Below are 21,011 nucleotides of genomic sequence, written 5' to 3' on the forward strand. Positions count from 1 at the left end.
ATGTATTCAGCCACATGTCTTTAGTAAAAAAAATGTCAATAAGCGTATATTTATTGGTTTGTGCAAAAGTTATAGCGTCTACAAACTAGAGTACATTTTCTGGAATTTACACAGCTTTTAATTTATGACTGCCTATCTCATTTCTTGAGGTACTAAAATGGCAGGGCAGTACAAACCCCCCCAAATGACCCCATTTTGGAAAGTAGACACCCTAAAGAAATTGCTGAGGGGCATGTTGAGCCCATTTAATATTTTTTTTTTGTCCCAAGTGATTGAATAATGACACAAAAAAAAAAAAGTTTACAAAAAGTTGTCACTAAATGATATATTGCTCACACATGCCATAGTTATATGTGGAATTGCACCCCAAAATAAATTCTGCTGCTTCTCCCAAGTACGGGGATACCACATGTGGGGGACTTTTTGGGAGCCTAGCCGCGTATGGGACCCCGAAATCCAAGCACCGCCTTCAGGATTTAAATATAAAACGCTACCAAAAAAAACTGTTAGCGATCGCAGGGATCAGTCCTGACTCTGCGAACGCTGCAGTTATGTGTTTAGTGTTTTGTAAGTGACAGTGATCGATCGATACTGCACTTGGGTGGGCTGGGCGGAGGGGCAAAGCGCAGGTGCTAGCAGGTATCTGGGCTGATCCCGCTAACAATGCGTTTTTTTGGAACCCTAAACTGCTGGGGACGCTAGTATAGATCTGATCAGATCAGATATTGATTTTTTCAGATACTATACCCCTACGGGAGGTGTATGCTTTGCGCGTGGGTGTACTGGCACCAACCTAGCGCTGCCTGGGGTGATGCAGACCCTGACCCTAAAACCTAATTGATATCACTCGCCGGGTGATCAGGGGGTTAAACCTTTATTGGGTAATAAATGGTGGGTGCCCTGATGCTATAAAAAGCAAACTAACTAACCAGAGTCACCCGTAACACTTATACGGTGATCACTGGTGAAAGGGTTAACTAGGGGCAATCAGGGGGGTTAAAATCTTTATTAGGTAGTATATGGGGGTTCCTGGCGCTATATAAAAACCTGACGGGGAACCTAAATAACTAACTGGCTAACCAGCGTCACCAGTGACACTTATACGATGATCGCTGGTGAAAGGGTTAACTTTAGAGGCAATCAGGGGTTAAAATCTTTATTGGGTAGTATATGGGGGTACCTAATGCTATAAAAACCTGGCGGTGAACCTAAAAAAATAACTAGCTACCTAGCGGCACCAGTGACACTAATGCAGCGATCAGAAAAAAGCTTAGTGACACTGGCAAATGGGGGTGAAAGGGTTAACTCTAGGGGCAATCAGGGGGGGTTAAACCTTTATTAGGGGGGGTAGGGGGCTACCCTGGACCTAACACTAACTGCCCTGACAGTTTTTACTGTCACAACTGACACTAAATGCAGTGATCAGTAAATAAATGATCACTGCAATCAGTGACACTTTGACTGGGAGGGGGGGGCTGGGAGGGATCGGGGGGCGATGGGGGGGTGATCGGGGGGTGATTTGTGTGCCTATGTGTACCTACGTGTCAGTGTAGTGTTGGTGCACTTACTATCTCTGCTCTCTTCGCAGTCAGGTCAAAAAGACCGCCCCTAGGAGAGTGACATCACTTCCTCCCTGCCCTGCCTGTGTTTACACTACACAGGCAGGGGAAGCTTCTCATTCGTACGTGCTTGTGCCTGTCGGTGCCATTGTGCCGACATATATCTACATGCGGCAGTCCTTAAGTGGTTAAAAAACTGAGGGTTTAATATCACTTTAATTTCTATCTGAATCCTTTTTGCAAAGATTTCCATTTCACTTCCTGCCCTGGTGATGGAGCGAAATTTCCCCACCATAAACATATAAATAAATTGAAATAACTCTTCTTATCTCTTCATCTTTACATGTGGCAAGTGGTCCTAATTGCTGCAAAGAAGGGCACTGTAATTTCATGTAAGCAGGGTTTGGTGCAGTAGTACAATGAGACCAGGGTGACATCTAGATATAGATACTGGCCAGTATCTAGAGCAGTATTTCTCAATTCCAGTCCTCAAGGTCATGGGAGTCCGCAGAACTTTTTTCAGGGGGGGGCATAAATTTAGAGTCACCCATGCGCCGCCCCTTTTCGACAATGTCATTATCACATTATCATGGTCAGAGACTGCAGACTTAGTACAATCCCTAGGATAAGTAATGTATAATGGCCAACAGGCCCTCTTACCAGACCCAGCGAAACAACACCAGTGATCCCTCCGGCTGGACAATCACTCACTCGCCCCGGGGGCGACTCTGGTCAGTAGTGTAGCATGTCTGTACCCTGGCAGTGACTCAGTCTTTCTCTTTCTGGCGGGGCTGGGCAGCATGGCTATCTCTGGTGGCGCTGGGCAGCGTGGCTCTCTCTCTCTCTGGCTTCTGCCCAGCACAATTCTTGTTTTTTTTTCCTGTAGCACTCTCTCCTTCAGCTTTTTTCCCAGGCTGCAGTCTCTCAATCTCTCTCTTGATCGAGCTGTATCCTCCTCCCTGTGGAAAATGGGGCCGCCAATCTTTGGGATTACATGTCCCATGATTCTCTCCTCTCCTAGTCTCCTTTGATTGGCCCTCAGTTATGGCCAATAGGGAAGAAACAGAGCAGGCAGGAAGCTGGGCGAGGAACCTGGTGAGAGCCGTCGTCTCTTCTCCCTGACAGGAGAAAGGGGGGGGGGGGTGACCGGGGGAAACCTGATAGCACCGCGAGTTCTCTGCTGGACTGAGCATGGAAAAGAGGCTGCAGTCACACTACACTGATAGGGGGGCTTGGCAGAACCTTGATGGAGTCACCCCACTGGCAGGTTGCACACGGGTATGGGCTGCCCGATAGCGATGGAACTGTGTTGAATTTAAGATCTCATCCCTGATTCCGGGGGGGGGGGGGCACTTGACCCCCCTTGCCCCTACCTGCGGACGCCAATGCTCAAGGTGCACCAACAGGTCATGTTTTCAGGGTTTTCTCTCAGATGAAACGGTTGTGGTAATTACTAAGGCAGTGAAACTGATCAAATTACCTGTGCAAAATAATGGAGAGCCTGAAAACGTGACCTGTTGGTGTGCCGTGAGGCAGGGGCGGATCCAGGGGGGGGGCAACAGGACAATTGCCCCCCCCGAAAATATCACACTGTCACCGACTGACTTGCAGGCTGCAGCGCTGCTATGCCCAAGTCTCTCTCTCTGTCTCATCAGCGATCAGCGGCGCAGAGAGAGAGAGAGACTCTGGTGTATTACACAGCGGGACTGGACCAGGAGGAGCTAGGAGGTGGGTGGAGCTGAGCCGTTGGCTTGGCAACCCTGCACTCGTTGCTAGCGCCTGCCCGCCTGGCGTCTAGCAACGAGTGATGTCATTGAGACAGTCACGTGACTCACGTCAGACTCGGAGTCTCAGACTCAGAGCCGACGTCACGTGACAGGAGCTGCCTGGAGGAGCGGTGTAGTGTCATATTTTGCTCCCCATCATAGAATGCTCCCGAAGTGACGTTGCGGCCAGAAATTTAGCACTGCGCATGCGCGATGCGTTCCAAATGCTTGCACATGCGTTTCAGAGGGTTTCCGACAATGTAGGTCAGTGAAACCGTCAGATAATGTCACGGAAGTGAGGGGAGGTAATCGTGACATTAACTTTAGACAGAGCGGCGAAGAGAGAGCAGGTAACTGTGGCTCAGGGAGGGGATTACCTCCCCTCACTTCTCTGACATTATCTGACTGTTTCACTGGTCTGCATTGTTGCAAATCATTTGAAACGCATGGCGCAAGTGTTTGGAACGCATCGTGCATGCGCAGTGCTAAATTTCTGGCTGCAACATCACTTCCGGAGCATTCTGTGATGGGGAGCAAAATATGACACTATAGGGGCACTGTGTGACAGAGGCAGAGCGCCAGCAATCTTCCCTTTATGCGTCCGCCCCTGAGTTTGTTGAGTGTGCTGGCCCCTCCTACCTGCATCACCTCATCCCTCCATCTTGTCCATACTCATCACAATCACTCCCTCCGCCCCGACAGCAGGGAAGTGACGTGGCAAGTGACAATTGGCAACAAATGACAGGTGACATGGCAAGTGGCAATCTGTATCTGGTGGCAGGTGACGTGGCAAGTGACAATCCGCAACGTGTAGCAGGTGACGTGGCAATCTGCAACATGTGGCAGGTAACGTGGCAAGTGACAGTCCGCAATGTGTGGCAGGTGATGTGGAAATCCGTATCTGGTGGCAGATGACGTGGAAAGTGACAATCTGCAACATGTGGCAGATGATGTGGCAGTCTGCAATGTGTGGCAGGTGACATGGCAAGTGGCAATCCGTATCTGGTGGCAGATGACGTGGCAAGTGACAATCTGCAAAGTGTGGCAGGTGACATGGCAAGTGACAATCTGCAACATGTGGCAGGTGACGTGGCAAGTGACAGTCCGCAACATGTGGCAGGTGACGTGGAAATCTGTATCTGGTGGCAGATGGTGTGGCAAGTGACAATCTGCAACGTGTGGCAGGTGACGTGCCAAGTGACAATCTGCAACGTGTGACAGGTAACGTGGCAAGTGACAGTCCGCAATGTGTGGCAGGTGACATGGAAATCCGTATCTGGTGGCAAGTGACAATCTGCAACGTGTGGCAGGTGACGTGGCAAGTGACAATCCGCATCTGGTGGCAGGTGGCGTGGCAAGTGACAGTCCGCAACGTGTGGCATGGCAAGTGACGATCTGCAACTGGTGGCAGGTGACACACTCTGGGCTCTCACTGATTCTGCATTATGGTGAGTTGAACCATTTCATTTTATATAACATTCTATATAACAATGTAATAATAAAAATAATGCGCTTCCAACATCCTGACACCATATTAACCATGGTGCCGTCATGATTGAAACGCTAGCACCAGCCATGTCCCCGATAAATTGCCCGCAAAAAAAAAACGTATTTTCTGGCAGTGCCCCTCCCGAGACTAGACTCTGGATCCGCCCCTGCCGTGAGGACTGGAATTGAGAAACACGGATCTAGAGGCAGTAAGCAATTACCACAAGGGGACAGCTCATGATTGAAGGAGTCTGGAGTTCTGCTTTAAAAAGACCCTGTGCATTGTCACTAATGTACACAGCAGGGAACTTCCCCAGATAAAAATATAGAGCAGCATAGCACTGACCTGTTCTTCATGTGAATTTTACATCGGCACATTGTGGGTACTGGAAATACAGAGCTAAATCAGATTTTCTCCTAACACCTTCCAGCTATTACATTTACGTATAGTTCTCTTTCATAGCTTTATTTAGGAATTTAATTTGTATAGCATGGATGATCCAAAATTTGTTGATTGCCAAACATAGACATTATGAACTACATGAGATGTTTATGAGATTAGCCTGGAAAAAAAAAAAAAACATTTTATAAGGCTTCATTAGGAAAGTATTTTTAATGTTGACCTGGGGGGCAGGGGGGATTTATTTTCCCTGGCAGGGGAATACATCAGTATGATTCTGGATTTCCCCAGATTTTCCTACACTTACTAAATCCATGTTCATTCTCCATGTTTAAAATTATTCTCCAGTTTAAACAACTTAAGCTGTTTTATAGGAATTATCCAATAATGGAGAAACTTTGTTTAACTGGTTTGGGAGCTTAAGATACTATAAAAAGGGAGTTAGTATAATGACTGAGGATCTTATTTTGTTCAGCCCTTTGCACCTAGCAGCTTCAAAGGTGTGCTGAAAGAAATGGGATAGGTCAAGCCAGTGGCACAATATGTTAGCGCCAACTTAGTTACCGTACTGCTTTATTTAAGCCTAGATAGGTAAACGGGGGGAGATATGACAAGATCCTAATTGGGCAAATTTACATCATTCTTTTCTTCTTCAGTAAACTCTGAAAGATATGTTAGTATGACAGCATAATAATAATAATTATTAGCAGTAAATGGATGGGGGCAAGTATGATGTCTAGACTAGACAGACTACAAAGAGTATCATATGACCACAATCCAGGAAATGCTGAAAGGTTATGGCGTCAGTTGATAGTGTTTGGTACAAAACTCATACAGGCAAGCATGTTTTGCATTAGGTTTCCTTTATTGGTGGTGGACTGTTACCTGAAACTGTACAGATAGCTTTTCTACTTGATTGATCACATATTGGTGTGATGCAAACCATTGCAGATGAAAAAAAAAATCAACTAAAATGTGATCTAGAGCTCATTTCATAGAGCTTTCCTTACAAAGATTTTTATGCATTGGGGTTCAGATTTGGCTGGGCCAAAAGTCTTCCCATATACAGTAGCTGTAGCTTATGTATGTATACTAAGTACATATTGCTTCAGGTATGGTGAAAGCAAAAAAAAAAAATCTTTTAAATAACCTTGCTAATGTACTGCTTTATTATGCATTGCAGTCAAACGTAAAAATGAATCCTTGACATATACGTATACATAGCTTGCCTTCTAGGTAGTTTAGTTGCTAATCCTAACATTGCTGGTGAACCTCCAAACATTACTGTACTTTTCTCTGTAAACCAGTGATCCTGGAATGCACTTGATAGTGACACTGGAACCCTCTTCCTGTTGCCTCTCACATAAAGAGAGCCTAATTTTAACCATTTGAGTTCATTTCCCTTTTTATCCAGCCCTTGGGGCATAGTTCCTGCCAATGACACAACAATGGGGCACTAGTCCTCTCACTGACACCAACTATGACACACTATTTCTCCCGTTGATATGAACAATGGGGCACTATTCCTTTCACTGACACCAACGATGGGGCAATATTACTCCCACTGACCCCAATGACGGAGCACTATTCCTCCAATTGATGCCAACGATGGGGCACTATTGCTCCCCCTGACACCAACGATGGGTTATTATTACTATTTTTAATCCCACTGATGCCAGTACTATTTGTTCTCTCAATGGCCACAGCCCAGCCCCCCTAAAGTTTGCAGGGCAGTAAACTGGCCCTTTGTTTAGAAAGTTTTGAGACCCATGGTGTATACAATTGCCTCTACAGCGTACTCTTATGGAGTGATTTATAGAGACATCCGAAGTCCTGGAGCTTATACTGTAGTATTGGCTTATTGCTGGATGTCAACAGTCAAGAAAACAAAACATATTAAGTCATTTCTGTCTTTAATTATCAAGGAATACCTGTGAGTCAGCTGTCTCAGGCTCCTGACACGGTTTCTTAAACCCTTCTCTGCATGCAGAATTGTGACTGGGATTGTGCATGTGTGTGGGAATGGGTACATTCCTGCATGTGTCTCATGGGTGTCTCACTGTCAGTGTTGGTGCCAGGCAGCCTATTGAAAGGATAACCTTAAGCCTAGTACACGCGGGCTGAATGTCGGGCAGCTGTCAGGGAAATCACAGAAAGATGGGTAATCCTGCCAGTACGCACGATGGCAGGTGCACGCGGGTGCACAAGGGCAGGTGCGCACACTATGACAGTTGGTGCCCTCTGCCTATTTAAACCTGCTGATGACGCATGCTGTTTGCTGGATTATCGTCAGCTTCCTGTGTCTCCTGTGCCTGTTTATATTGATCATTGGACTTCCCGATACCAACCTGGCTTGACCCCTGGCTTACGTCCTAATCTGTGCTTCTGTCTGTCTCCTTGTATTTGACCCCGGCTTGGCTGACCACTCTGCTATCTCCTGCCCACTGTGTATGACTTAGCTTGCTGCTGTATCCTTCTCGGACTGATCCCGCTGTGTATGACCCCTGGCCTGGCTATTGACTCTGTTCCTAGTTTACCCTGCTGTTCCATACGTGGGATCTCTCCTTGCAACTCAGCTCACCCAACGCACCCCAGCTGCCCTCTGATAACCAGCTCACCCAGCTTCAGTACCGGTAATCCATGCTGCTTTGGGTCCCGTACTTCCTATATCACTCCCAGGGGTACATTGAGGGCAAGGGGCGTCCTCTCAGCAGTCCAGCCTCGCACCCGACACATGACAGCAGCATTGGGTGGTTCAATAGAAACCAGCCAACCTTCAGCCTGTGTGTATGGCAGCTGGTCCGACAAAAGCCGACTGTTCAGTCGGCTTCTGTCAAAGGGTCATGACCAAAAAAGGTCTGCCCAACGGCTACCTATTGGTGCTCTCAGCCAATGGCTGAGAGCACTGACTGGAGTGTTCTGGTGGGGGGACTGTCCCCCTGTCACAAACACAATATCACAGCAGGGGAGACCACTACTAACTTCAGTTGAACAAAAGAAAAACAAGCTGTGTGTACTAGGCTTGATCCTGCTGATCCTGCCCAACTTCTTACACAAGCCCAAAGTTTTACAGGTAAGTCCTTTCAGCCCTTGCGTCCTTTCTGCACACCAGCGTGACCTGCCTCAATTCCAAGGAGGCTTGAGCTGGAGAAACAAGTTTGCACTCGTCATCATCTCCCCCTACCAAATACATAACATTAGCTCAATTGCTGGGTTTACTGGATTGCAGTTCACTAAATTCACTTGTTTCCTGAAATTGATCTTTAGGCTACATACTCCCAGGGGGTAATCTTCTTTACAAGTAGTGAAGCAGAAAATGGATTATAGCTTTGGGCCATGCATCTTTAAAGTGGAATTCAAGTAGTTTCTTTGTTTATTAAAAGTCAGCAGCTACAAAAACTGTAGTTGCTGACTTTTAATAAACACACACTCACTTGTCCCACGATCCCTCGGTGGCGCTGGCATCTCTACTATGGGCACCCAGCTGTGACAGCTTGCAGCTTCACAGTCAGGTGCCCACTGCGAATGCTCAAGCAGCCCTGCACTCTGTCACTGGTCCCTAAGTCTTCTAGGACCCGTCATATGTCCCAGAAAACTTTGAGAGGGAGAGGAGAAGGAGAGTGCCCGCTTCTGATTGCCTAAGGCGACTGAAATGGAAGTGGGAACAGGCACTTGTCAAAATCGGCTACCTGCTCCACCCCTCCTCCCCAAAAGTGCAGTTTCACAAACAGGAGCCAGGGAGGAGACCTTAAAGCAGAAGTCCAACTTTTGGGTGGAACTCCGCTTTAACAACAAGTCAGCAAAGACAATTCTCACATTTTTATTCTGACAGGTTTTCTTTGGTCATTAAAGAGACATTTCAAGCAATAAGTGCTCCCAGTCAGTGAGCTATTTTGATTTCTGTCTCTGATACAATGGCCAGGACAAATTGAAAAGGTGAATCTCCACAGCAGTGAAACAAACAAAAAGGTTCAAAGTGTGCCTCACAGGGTCACTGGGAGTATACTTCCTGGAATATGTGCTTTGTAATATCTGTTTACTCTGCTCTCTGTATCAGTTACACAGCCAGGGCAAGTTTGAATGCGATGGTGGCTGTAAGTAACATCTTGGTGCCAACATTTGCTGATGGGACAGCATGGAATTCATAGTGGGAATGTTTGTGTATAGCACTCCTGCATCACATTGTGGGAGCTCTTAGACCACCAAATTACTAACAAAAGGGAAAAGAATAGATTGGTGGAATAAATCATTTCTTAGATGAAATATGGAAGTATTGAGTAAGTAGCTGTGTTCCCTGTATACAGTAAATCTCAAGGTTTCATTTATAATTTTACTAAAGTTTATCTTAAATTTAAATACAGTTCATGCAGCTGTAGCCACAGATCTCAGGAACTGTGAGACCATACTTTTAATTGAAAACACTCCCTTATAATGTGCTTTTAACTGGGCATAACTAAACAATAAACAGTATATTTTCTGAATTACTGGTCTGTTTCGCTTGAATAGGAATGTGGTATATATAAACTAAGATATAACAGTGCAGGAAGTACAGTACAAATCAAATATATATAAAAGGAAGAAAAATATACACTGTATACATTGCCTGGCAAAAAATAGCATTGCATTATTAAGATAAATGAGTTAGGTCAGAAGAGGAAATAAGCACCAAAAAGCTAAAACAACTCTGCTAATGTTATTTACTAACATTACTTCAAGACAGAAATTTACACTAAATTTAAGCAACAGCCATTCATTTGTGCTCAGTGTTTAATAGACATGTGCAGAGTAAAATATTTCGTTTCGGAATTTCGTTTTCGTCCGAAAGCTTAATTTATTTAGTTACTCCCGAAATTCGTTTTTATTTATTTCGTTTTTCGTTCAAAAATTGCATTCGTCCGAAAATCCACATGAATTACGGTCGAATCTGTCTTGGAAGGCTTATGGTGTCTGTCGAATGTATAAAGAAGATTCGACGGAGCTAACTATATAGCATACTTTAGAACCCTATTAAAGTCTATGGGACTCCAACGTTCAAAATCTAAAGTGCTAATTTTAAAGGCTAATTTGCAAGTTACTGTCCTAAAAAGTGTTTGGGGACCCGGGTCCTGCCCCAGGGGACATGTATCAATGCAAAAAAAAGTTTTAAAAACGGCCGTTTTTTCGGGAGCAGTGATTTTAATAATGATTAAAGTGAAACAATAAAAGTGTAATATTCCTTTAAATTTCGTAGGGGGGGGTTGTCTATAGTATGCCTGTGAAGGGGCGCATGTTTCCCGTGCTTAGAATTGTCCCTGCACAAAGTGTCATTTATGCAGGAAAAAAAGTCCTTTAAAATCACTCGCAGCTATTATGAATTGTCGGCTCCCGTAATACAGAGAACACTCATTGAAAGTCATTGATAAAAAAATAAATAAATAAATAAATAAATAAATAAAGCGTGCGGGTCCCCCAAATTGAATTACCAGGCCCTTCAGGTCTGGTATGGATATTAAGGGGAACCCTGCCTCAAATTTAAGAAAAAATTTGACGTGGGGTTCCCCCTAAATATCCATAACCAGACCCTTCAGGTCTGGTATGGATATTAAGGGGAACCCCGCGTCAAATTTAAAAAAAAATTGACGTGGGGTTCCCCCTAAAAATCCATACCAGACCCTTTATCCGAGCACGCAACCTGGCAGGCCGCAGGAAAAGAGGGGGGGACGAGAGAGCGGCCCCCCCTCCCTCCTGAACCGTACCAGGCCACATGCCCTCAACATTGGGAGGATGCTTTGGGGGTCCGTGACCCCTCAAAGCACCTTGTCCCCATGTTGATGAGGAGAAGGGCCTCATCTCCACAACCCTGGCCGGTGGTTGTGGAGGTCTGCGGGCGGGGGGCTTATCAGAATCTGGAAGCCCCCTTTAACAAGGGGACCCCCAGATCCCGGCCCCCCCCCCTGTTTGAAATGGTAAGGGGGTACAAAAGTACCCCTACCATTTCACAAAGAAAGTGTAAAAAAAATGGTTAAATAAAACAAAGACACTTTTGAAAAATTCCTTTATTAAAAATAAAAAAATAAAAAAAAAAGATTCCAGCGGCGGTAATCCACTCTTGCTATCCAGCGACGGACGGTCATCTCTCCCGCGATGTCATGTCATCCAGCGCAGCGAATCCTTCGTTCTTCTGTCTCCGCAGAGGAGACAATGCAGGGATTCCGGCTGGCTGACGTTTCTTAAATACGGAGGGCGGGGCCACCCGTCACCTGACCCCGCCCCCCTCTGACGCAAGGGGAAACCCGGGGTTCCCTGTGACGTATAGGTGACCCGCACCCCTCTGATGTAACACAGGCAGGTTTCCGTTACATCAGAGGGGGGCGGGATCACCCATACGTCACGGGGAACCCCGGGTTTCCCCTTGCGTCAGAGGGGGGCGGGGTCAGGTGACGGGTGGCCCCGCCCTCCGTATTTAAGAAACGTCAACCAGCCGGAATCCCTGCATTGTCTCCTCTGCGGAGACAGAAGAACGAAGGATTCACTGCGCTGGATGACATGACATCGCGGGAGAGATGATCGTCCGTCGCTGGATAGCAAGAGTGGATTACCGCCGCTGGAATCTTTTTTTTTTATTTTTTTATTTTTAATAAAGGAATTTTTCAAAAGTGTCTTTGTTTTATTTAACCATTTTTTTACACTTTCTTTGTGAAATGGTAGGGGTACTTTTGTACCCCCTTACCATTTCAAACAGGGGGGGGGCCGGGATCTGGGGGTCCCCTTGTTAAAGGGGGCTTCCAGATTCTGATAAGCCCCCCGCCCGCAGACCTCCACAACCACCGGCCAGGGTTGTGGAGATGAGGCCCTTCTCCTCATCAACATGGGGACAAGGTGCTTTGAGGGGTCACGGACCCCCAAAGCATCCTCCCAATGTTGAGGGCATGTGGCCTGGTACGGTTCAGGAGGGAGGGGGGGCCGCTCTCTCGTCCCCCCCTCTTTTCCTGCGGCCTGCCAGGTTGCGTGCTCGGATAAAGGGTCTGGTATGGATTTTTAGGGGGAACCCCACGTCAATTTTTTTTTAAATTTGACGCGGGGTTCCCCTTAATATCCATACCAGACCTGAAGGGTCTGGTTATGGATATTTAGGGGGAACCCCACGTCAAATTTTTTCTTAAATTTGAGGCAGGGTTCCCCTTAATATCCATACCAGACCTGAAGGGCCTGGTAATTCAATTTGGGGGACCCGCACGCTTTTTTTATTTATTTATTTATTTATTTATTTTTTTATCAATGACTTTCAATGAGTGTTCTCTGTATTACGGGAGCCGACAATTCATAATAGCTGCGAGTGATTTTAAAGGACTTTTTTTCCTGCATAAATGACACTTTGTGCAGCGACAGTTCTAAGCCCCAGAAACATGCGCCCCTTCACAGGCATACTATAGACAACCCCCCCCCCCCTACGAAATTTAAAGGAATATTACACTTTTATTGTTTCACTTTAATCATTATTAAAATCACTGCTCCCGAAAAAACGGCCGTTTTTAAAACTTTTTTTTGCATTGATACATGTCCCCTGGGGCAGGACCCGGGTCCCCAAACACTTTTTAGGACAGTAACTTGCAGAATCTTTTCTCTCCGTCAAATCTTTTCTCTGTCGAATATTTTCTCTATATAATCTTGGACTAATAGAGGTAAGGTTAGGCACATTCGACCATAGGTTCTATAAACACGTTGTCAGAGTCATGTCGAATCTCCTATTCTATATCGAACTGTTGTAACAACGAAAACGAAAATAAAGCATTTATTTATGTCGGATCTTTCGTTTTTCGGATTTTGTGCTTTCGTTATCGTTTGTCAAAACGAAAACGAAAATAGCTGAAATTCGGACGAAAATGCATTCGGACGAAAACGAATGCACATGTCTAGTGTTTAACCACTTCAGCCCCAGAGGATTTGGCTGCTCAATGACCGGAGCACTTTTTACAATTTGACACTGTGCTGCTTTAACTGGTAATTGCGTGGTCATGCAATGTTGTACCCAAACAAAATTTGCATCCTTTTTTCTCACAAATAGCTCTTTCTTTTTATGGTATTTGATTGCTTCTGCGATATTTAAAAAAAAATGTAAAATTTTGAAAAAAAAATTAAAATTTTGAAAAAAAATTATATTTTCTACTTGTTATAAATTTTTTTTAATAAACTCAATTTTAGTCATACATTTAGCCCAAAATGTATTCAGCCACATGTCTTTGGTAAAAACAAAATGTCAATAAGTGTATATATTTAGTTGTTTGCGCAAAAGTTATAGCGTCTACTACAAAAAAGGTAAATTTTCTGGAATTTACGCATCTTTTAGTTTATGACTGAGGTGCTAAAATGGCTGGGCAGTACAATCCCCCCCCCCCCCCCAAATGACCCCATTTTGGAAAGTAGACAACCCAAGGAAATTGCTGAGAGGTATGTTGAACCCTTTGAATATAAAAAAAAAAGAAATTAAACAAAGCTGTCACTAAACGTTATATTGCTCACACATGCTATGGGCATATGTGAAATTAAACCCCAAAATACATTCTGCTGCTTCTCCTGAGTACGGGGATACCACATGTGTGAGACTTTTTCAGGAGCCTAGCCGTGTACAGGACCCCGAAAACCAAGCACCGCCTTCAGGCTTTCTAAGGGCGTAAAATAGTGACATCACTTGTGGAGGCCATGAAATAAGGCCATGAAAAAAAAGATAGTACAAATCCCCCCCAAATGACCCCATTTTGGAAAGAAGACACTTCAAGCTATTTTCTGAGAGCCATGTTGAGTCCATTGAATATTTTATATTTTGTCACAAGTTTCCAGAAAATTACAATTTCTTTTTTTTTTTTATACAACATCGTCACTAAATTATATATAATTCAAACATGGAATGGTTATATGTGGAATTACACCCCAAAATACATTATGATGCTTCTCCTGAGTACGGGGTTACCACATATGTGAAAGTTTTTGGCAGTCTAACCCCGTACAGGACCCCAAAAACCAATCACCGCCTTCAGGCTTTCTGAGGGCGTACATTTTTGATTTCACTCCTCACTGTCTATCACAGTTTCAGTAGCCATGAAATGGACAGATAGCAGAAAACCCCCCAAATGATCCCATTTTGGAAAGTAGACACCCCAAGCTATCTGCTGAGAGGCATGCTGAGTATTTTGCAGATCTCGCTTTTTGTCACAAACTTTTGAAAATTGGAAAAAGAAAAAAAAAATGTATTTTCTTTCTTCATTTAAAAAAATAAATGAGATCTGCAAAATACTCACCATGCCTCTCGGCAAATACCTTTGGGTGTCTACTTTCCAAAAAGGGGTCATGGGGGGAGGGGTTTGTGCTATCTGGACATTTCAGGGCCTTCGTAACTGTGACAGGTAGTGAAGAGTAAAATCACAATTTTACGCCTTTAGAAAGCCTGAAGGTGGTGCTTGGATTTTGGGGTCCTGTACGTGGCTAGGCTCCCAAAATGTCTCACATATGTGGTATCCCTGTACACAGGAGAAGCAGCAGTATGTATTCTGGGGTGTAATTCCACATATAACCATGCCATGTTTGAACAATATATCATTTAGTGACAGCTTTGTGTAAAAAAAAAAAAAAAATTCCCGAAACTTGTGGCAAAATATCAAATATGCCATGGACACAACATGCCTCTCAGCAAAAAAACTTGAAGTGTCTTCTTTTCAAAATGGGGTCATTTGTTGGGGTTTTGTGCTATTTTGACATTTCGGGGCCTCCGAGACTGTGATAGGTAGTGAGGAAGTGAAATCACCCTTTTACGCCCTTAAGCCCCATACACACTATCAGTTTTTCTGCTGAGTTTTTCCTTCAGGTTTACCAAAACCGTGTAGTGGAAGGGCCTGCCTGATTGCCTACAAATTTAAATGCCTAAGGTTTGACCTCATATTATATGGTTTTGGTAAATCTGAAGGAAAAACTCAGCAGAAAAACTGATAGTGTGTATGGGGCTTTAGAAAGCCTGAAGGCGGTGATTTGGTTTCGGGTCCTGTATACGGCTAGACTCCAAAAATGTCTTACACATCTGGTATCCCCATACTCAGGAGAAGCTGCAAAATGGATTTTGGGGTGTAATTGCACATATGCCTATGGCATGTTTGAGCAATGGATCATTTAGTGACAACTTTGTGCAAAAAAATATATATATTTTTAATTTTCCCGCAACTTGTGGCAAAATATAAAATATTTCATGGACTCAACATGCCTCTCAACAAATAGCTTGGGGTGTCTACTTTCCAAAATGGGGTAATTTGGGGGGTTTTGTGCTATCTTGGCATTTTTTGGCCTTCAAAACTATGATAGGAAGTGAGGCGTGAGATCAAAAATTTACACCCTTGGAAATCCTGAAGGCGGTGATTGGTTTTCGGGTTCCTGTACGCAGCTAGGCTCCCAAAAAGTCTCACGCATGAGAAGCTGCAGAATGTATTTTGGGGTGTAATTCCACATATAACCATGTCATGTTTGAACAATATGTCATTTAGTGACAACTTTGTGCAAAAAAAAAAAGTGTAATTTTCCCGAAACTTGTGGCAAAATATAAAATATTCCATGGACTCAACATGCCTATCAGCAAATAGCTTGGAGTATTTACTTAAAAAAAAGGGGTCATTTGAGGGGGTTTTGAACTGACATCACCCACTCTTCTTACCACTTGAAGACAAAGCCCTTTCTGACACTTTTTGTTTACATTAAATAATATTTTTTTTGCAAGAAAATTACTTTGAACCCCCAAACATTATATTTTTGGGGGAAAAACACACTTTTTTTATTTTAATGCACTACTATATTGCCCAAATGTTTGATGAAATAAAAAAGATGATCTTATGCCGAGTACATGGATACTAAACACGACATGCTTTAAAATTGCACACAATCGTGCAGCAGGGACAAACTACATACATGCAGCAGGGACAAATTACATACAATTTTAAAAGCCTTTAAAAGCCTTTACAGGTTACCGTTTTAGATTTACAGAGGGAGTCTACTGCTAAAATTACTGCCCTCAATGTGACCTTTGTGGTGACACCTCACATGCATGGTGCAATTGCTGTTTACATATGACACCAGACCGACGCTTGCGCTCGCCTTTGCGCATGAGCACGGTGGGACAGGGGGGGGCTTTTTTTTAAATATATATTTATTTAGCTTTTTTAATATATTTTTAAACTGTTCCTTTAATTTTTTTTAATCATTGTTATAGTTATCTCAGGGAATGTAAATATCCCCTATGCCAGGGATATGCAATTAGTGGAACTCCAGCTGTTGCAGAACTACAAGTCCCATGAGGCATAGCAAGATTCTTATAGCCACAAGCATGACACCCAGAGGCAGAGGCATGATGGGACTTGTAGTTTTGCAACAGCTGGAGGTCCGCTAATTGCATATCCCTGAACTATGCTAACAATAGGTAGTGACAGGTACTCTTTTTTGAAAAGATTGGGGTCTATTAGACCCCAGATCTCTCCTCTGCCCTCAAAGCATCTGACCACACCAAGATCGGCGTGATAAAATGCTTTGCCAATTTCTCAATGGCGCTGTTTATATCTGGCGAAACCTGTCATGAAATGCTCGTAGCTTCTGGTTTCTTAGGCCATAGAGATGATTGGAGCCATTCTGGTCTCTAATCAGCTCTATGGTCAGCTGGCGGAACCACCGGCTGCATTTTCGGGTTCCCTGTTGGGACAGGAGAGCCCAAGAAAACCCTGGAAGATGGTGGGGGGGCGGGGCATTCTCTCCCACTGCTTAAAAAAACAGTCTAGAGGCTAATTAGCTACTAGAATTGCTTTTACATGAAATCTGACCACTGGCTGAAAAGAGTGATGCCAAGATGATACCTAAACCTGCAAGCATAATTCTGGTATAGCCACTCAAAGTCCAGCAACATACCAGCACGTTGTTGTTCCTTGTTGGGCATACATTGTAATGTTCTTTTTTCATGCAGCCTGTGGGCTGAACGAAAAAAAGAGATTGATCGTGGGTATGCCCACCATTAGAATACTAGCCCTCACCCACCCACTTCTAATGATGGGCATATATGCACCATTTTTTTTTTTAACTGTGGTGGTGAAATCACCTCCTACAGCACTGGAGTCACAACTTTATGTATCGTGGGAGCAAACGCGGTTGCTGTCAGAATAAATAAACCTGTGCTGCAGCTGAAAGGCATACCTGCTAAGCAAATGAGGGTTAACAATAAATCAAAGTAACATTACAGTATAACAGTAAGGCTTACCATACCTACAAAGCAAATACAATAAAACATAGTAAAAATAAAACATTGCAATCTGTGCCTCAAAAAATATATGCTGAAGAATGGGGGCAATTTACCCCTAATGTTAGGAGCAAATCGCTCATCCACCCCTGCCCCCATGCTTCAGCATATATGCTGTTTTTTTTAACTGTGGTGGTGAAATCACCTCAGACAGCGCTGGAGTCACAACTTTATGTATCGTGGGAGCAAACGCTGTTGCTGTCAAAATAAATAAACCCGTTCTGCAGCTGAATGGTGTACCTGCTAAGCAAATGATGGTTGACAATAAAACAAACATTATAGTATAACATACCATACATGCAAAGCAAATACAATAGAACATAGTAAAAATAAAACAGAGTGAACAATAGATATAAAACAATAGTGATCGAACAGTAGAGCGGACAGTAGAGAGCGAACATAAGAGAGCGAACAATACAGAGAGAGAAGAAAAATACAACCACAACTATTTTTGTTTTTTTTTATTTTATATTTTTTGTGTTTTTATGGGGTTTTTTTTTCAATTTTTTCACTTTTATAAAAACTGTAAAAAAAAACTGTAAACTGAACGTTGCAGATTAAAAGTTATAGCGTCTACTACAAAAAAGGTAAATTTTCTGGAATTTACGCATCTTTTAGTTTATGACTGAGGTGCTAAAATGGCTGGGCAGTACAATCCCCCCCCCCCCCCCAAATGACCCCATTTTGGAAAGTAGACAACCCAAGGAAATTGCTGAGAGGTATGTTGAACCCTTTGAATATAAAAAAAAAAAAGAAATTAAACAAAGCTGTCACTAAACGTTATATTGCTCACACATGCTATGGGCATATGTGAAATTAAACCCCAAAATACATTCTGCTGCTTCTCCTGAGTACGGGGATACCACATGTGTGAGACTTTTTCAGGAGCCTAGCCGTGTACAGGACCCCGAAAACCAAGCACCACCTTCAGGCTTTCTAAGGGCGTAAAATAGTGACATCACTTGTGGAGGCCATGAAATAAGGCCATGAAAAAAAGATAGTACAAATCCCCCCCAAATGACCCCATTTTGGAAAGAAGACACTTCAAGCTATTTTCTGAGAGCCATGTTGAGTCCATTGAATATTTTATATTTTGTCACAAGTTTCCAGAAAATTACAATTTCTTTTTTTTTTTTTATACAACATCGTCACTAAATTATATATAATTCAAACATGGAATGGTTATATGTGGAATTACACCCCAAAATACATTATGATGCTTCTCCTGAGTACGGGGTTACCACATATGTGAAAGTTTTTGGCAGTCTAACCCCGTACAGGACCCCAAAAACCAATCACCGCCTTCAGGCTTTCTGAGGGCGTACATTTTTGATTTCACTCCTCACTGTCTATCACAGTTTCAGTAGCCATGAAATGGACAGATAGCAGAAAACCCCCCAAATGATCCCATTTTGGAAAGTAGACACCCCAAGCTATCTGCAGAGAGGCATGTTGAGTATTTTGCAGATCTCGCTTTTTGTCACAAAATTTTGAAAATTGAAAAAAGAAAAAAAAAATGTATTTTCTTTCTTCATTAAAAAAAATAAATGAGATCTGCAAAATACTCACCATGCCTCTCGGCAAATACCTTTGGGTGTCTACTTTCCAAAAAGGGGTCATGGGGGGAGGGGTTTGTGCTATCTGGACATTTCAGGGCCTTCGTAACTGTGACAGGTAGTGAAGAGTAAAATCACAATTTTACGCCTTTAGAAAGCCTGAAGGTGGTGCTTGGATTTTGGGGTCCTGTACGTGGCTAGGCTCCCAAAATGTCTCACATATGTGGTATCCCTGTACACAGGAGAAGCAGCAGTATGTATTCTGGGGTGTAATTCCACATATAACCATGCCATGTTTGAACAATATATCATTTAGTGACAGCTTTGTGTAAAAAAAAAAAAAAATTCCCGAAACTTGTGGCAAAATATCAAATATGCCATGGACACAACATGCCTCTCAGCAAAAAAACGTGAAGTGTCTTCTTTTCAAAATGGGGTCATTTGTTGGGGTTTTGTGCTATTTTGACATTTCGGGGCCTCCGAGACTATGATAGGTAGTGAGGAAGTGAAATCACCATTTTACGCCCTTAAGCCCCATACACACTATCAGTTTTTCTGCTGAGTTTTTCCTTCAGGTTTACCAAAACCGTGTAGTGGAAGGGCCTGCCTGATTGCCTACAAATTTAAATGCCTAAGGTTTGACCTCATATTATATGGTTTTGGTAAATCTGAAGGAAAAACTCAGCAGAAAAACTGATAGTGTGTATGGGGCTTTAGAAAGCCTGAAGGCGGTGATTTGATTTCGGGGTCCTGTATACGGCTAGACTCCAAAAATGTCTTACACATCTGGTATCCCCATACTCAGGAGAAGCTGCAAAATGGATTTTGGGGTGTAATTGCACATATGCCCATGGCATGTTTGAGCAATGGATCATTTAGTGACAACTTTGTGCAAAAAAATATATATATTTTTAATTTTCCCGCAACTTGTGGCAAAATATAAAATATTTCATGGACTCAACATGCCTCTCAACAAATAGCTTGGGGTGTCTACTTTCCAAAATGGGGTAATTTGGGGGGTTTTGTGCTATCTTGGCATTTTATGGCCTTCAAAACTATGATAGGAAGTGAGGCGTGAGATCAAAATTTTCAGGAGCCTAGCCGTGTACAGGACCCCGAAAACCAAGCACCGCCTTCAGGCTTTCTAAGGGCGTAAAATAGTGACATCACTTGTGGAGGCCATGAAATAAGGCCATGAAAAAAAGATAGTACAAATCCCCCCCAAATGACCCCATTTTGGAAAGAAGACACTTCAAGCTATTTTCTGAGAGCCATGTTGAGTCCATTGAATATTTTATATTTTGTCACAAGTTTCCAGAAAATTACAATTTCTTTTTTTTTTTTTATACAACATTAGTGATGGACGAACTTCCGACGGGACGTTTCGCGAACGCGAAACGCGAACGGGCACAAACGTTCGCGAAAACGACCGTTCGCCGCGGGCTCCATTGACTTCAATGGGAGGCGAATTTCGCAAACCTTTAGGTCGAATTTGCGGCCACGGGGTAATTATTAGGGGGTAGCACGTAGTCCCACCACCTGGACAATAGCATAATACATGTATGAGGTGAATTTGGGATCGATAACTACAAGCATTTTTTTTTTATTTGGGAAATTGTTCTGACAATTCAGGACTATGGAGCTAATGAAGGCAATGGAGGAGAGGGAAGGTCAGGGACCAGGGTAGGCAAACAAGAGGGTGCAGGAGATACAGAGCACTGACAGCAGCACCGTAATACAGAGCACTGACATCAGCACCGTGACATACAGCGCTGACAGCAGCTCCGTGACATACAGCGCTGACAGCAGCTCCGTGACATACAGCGCTGACAGCAGCTCCGTGACATACAGCGCTGACAGCAGCTCCGTGACATACAGCGCTGACAGCAGCTCCGTGACATACAGCGCTGACAGCAGCACCGTGACATACAGCGCTGACAGCAGCTC

This window comes from Lithobates pipiens, unplaced genomic scaffold (genome assembly GCF_037356315.1).
Source record: "Lithobates pipiens isolate NorthernLeopardFrog02 unplaced genomic scaffold, aLitPip1_a1.2 Scaffold_16, whole genome shotgun sequence".
Taxonomy (NCBI): Eukaryota; Metazoa; Chordata; class Amphibia; order Anura; family Ranidae; genus Lithobates; species Lithobates pipiens.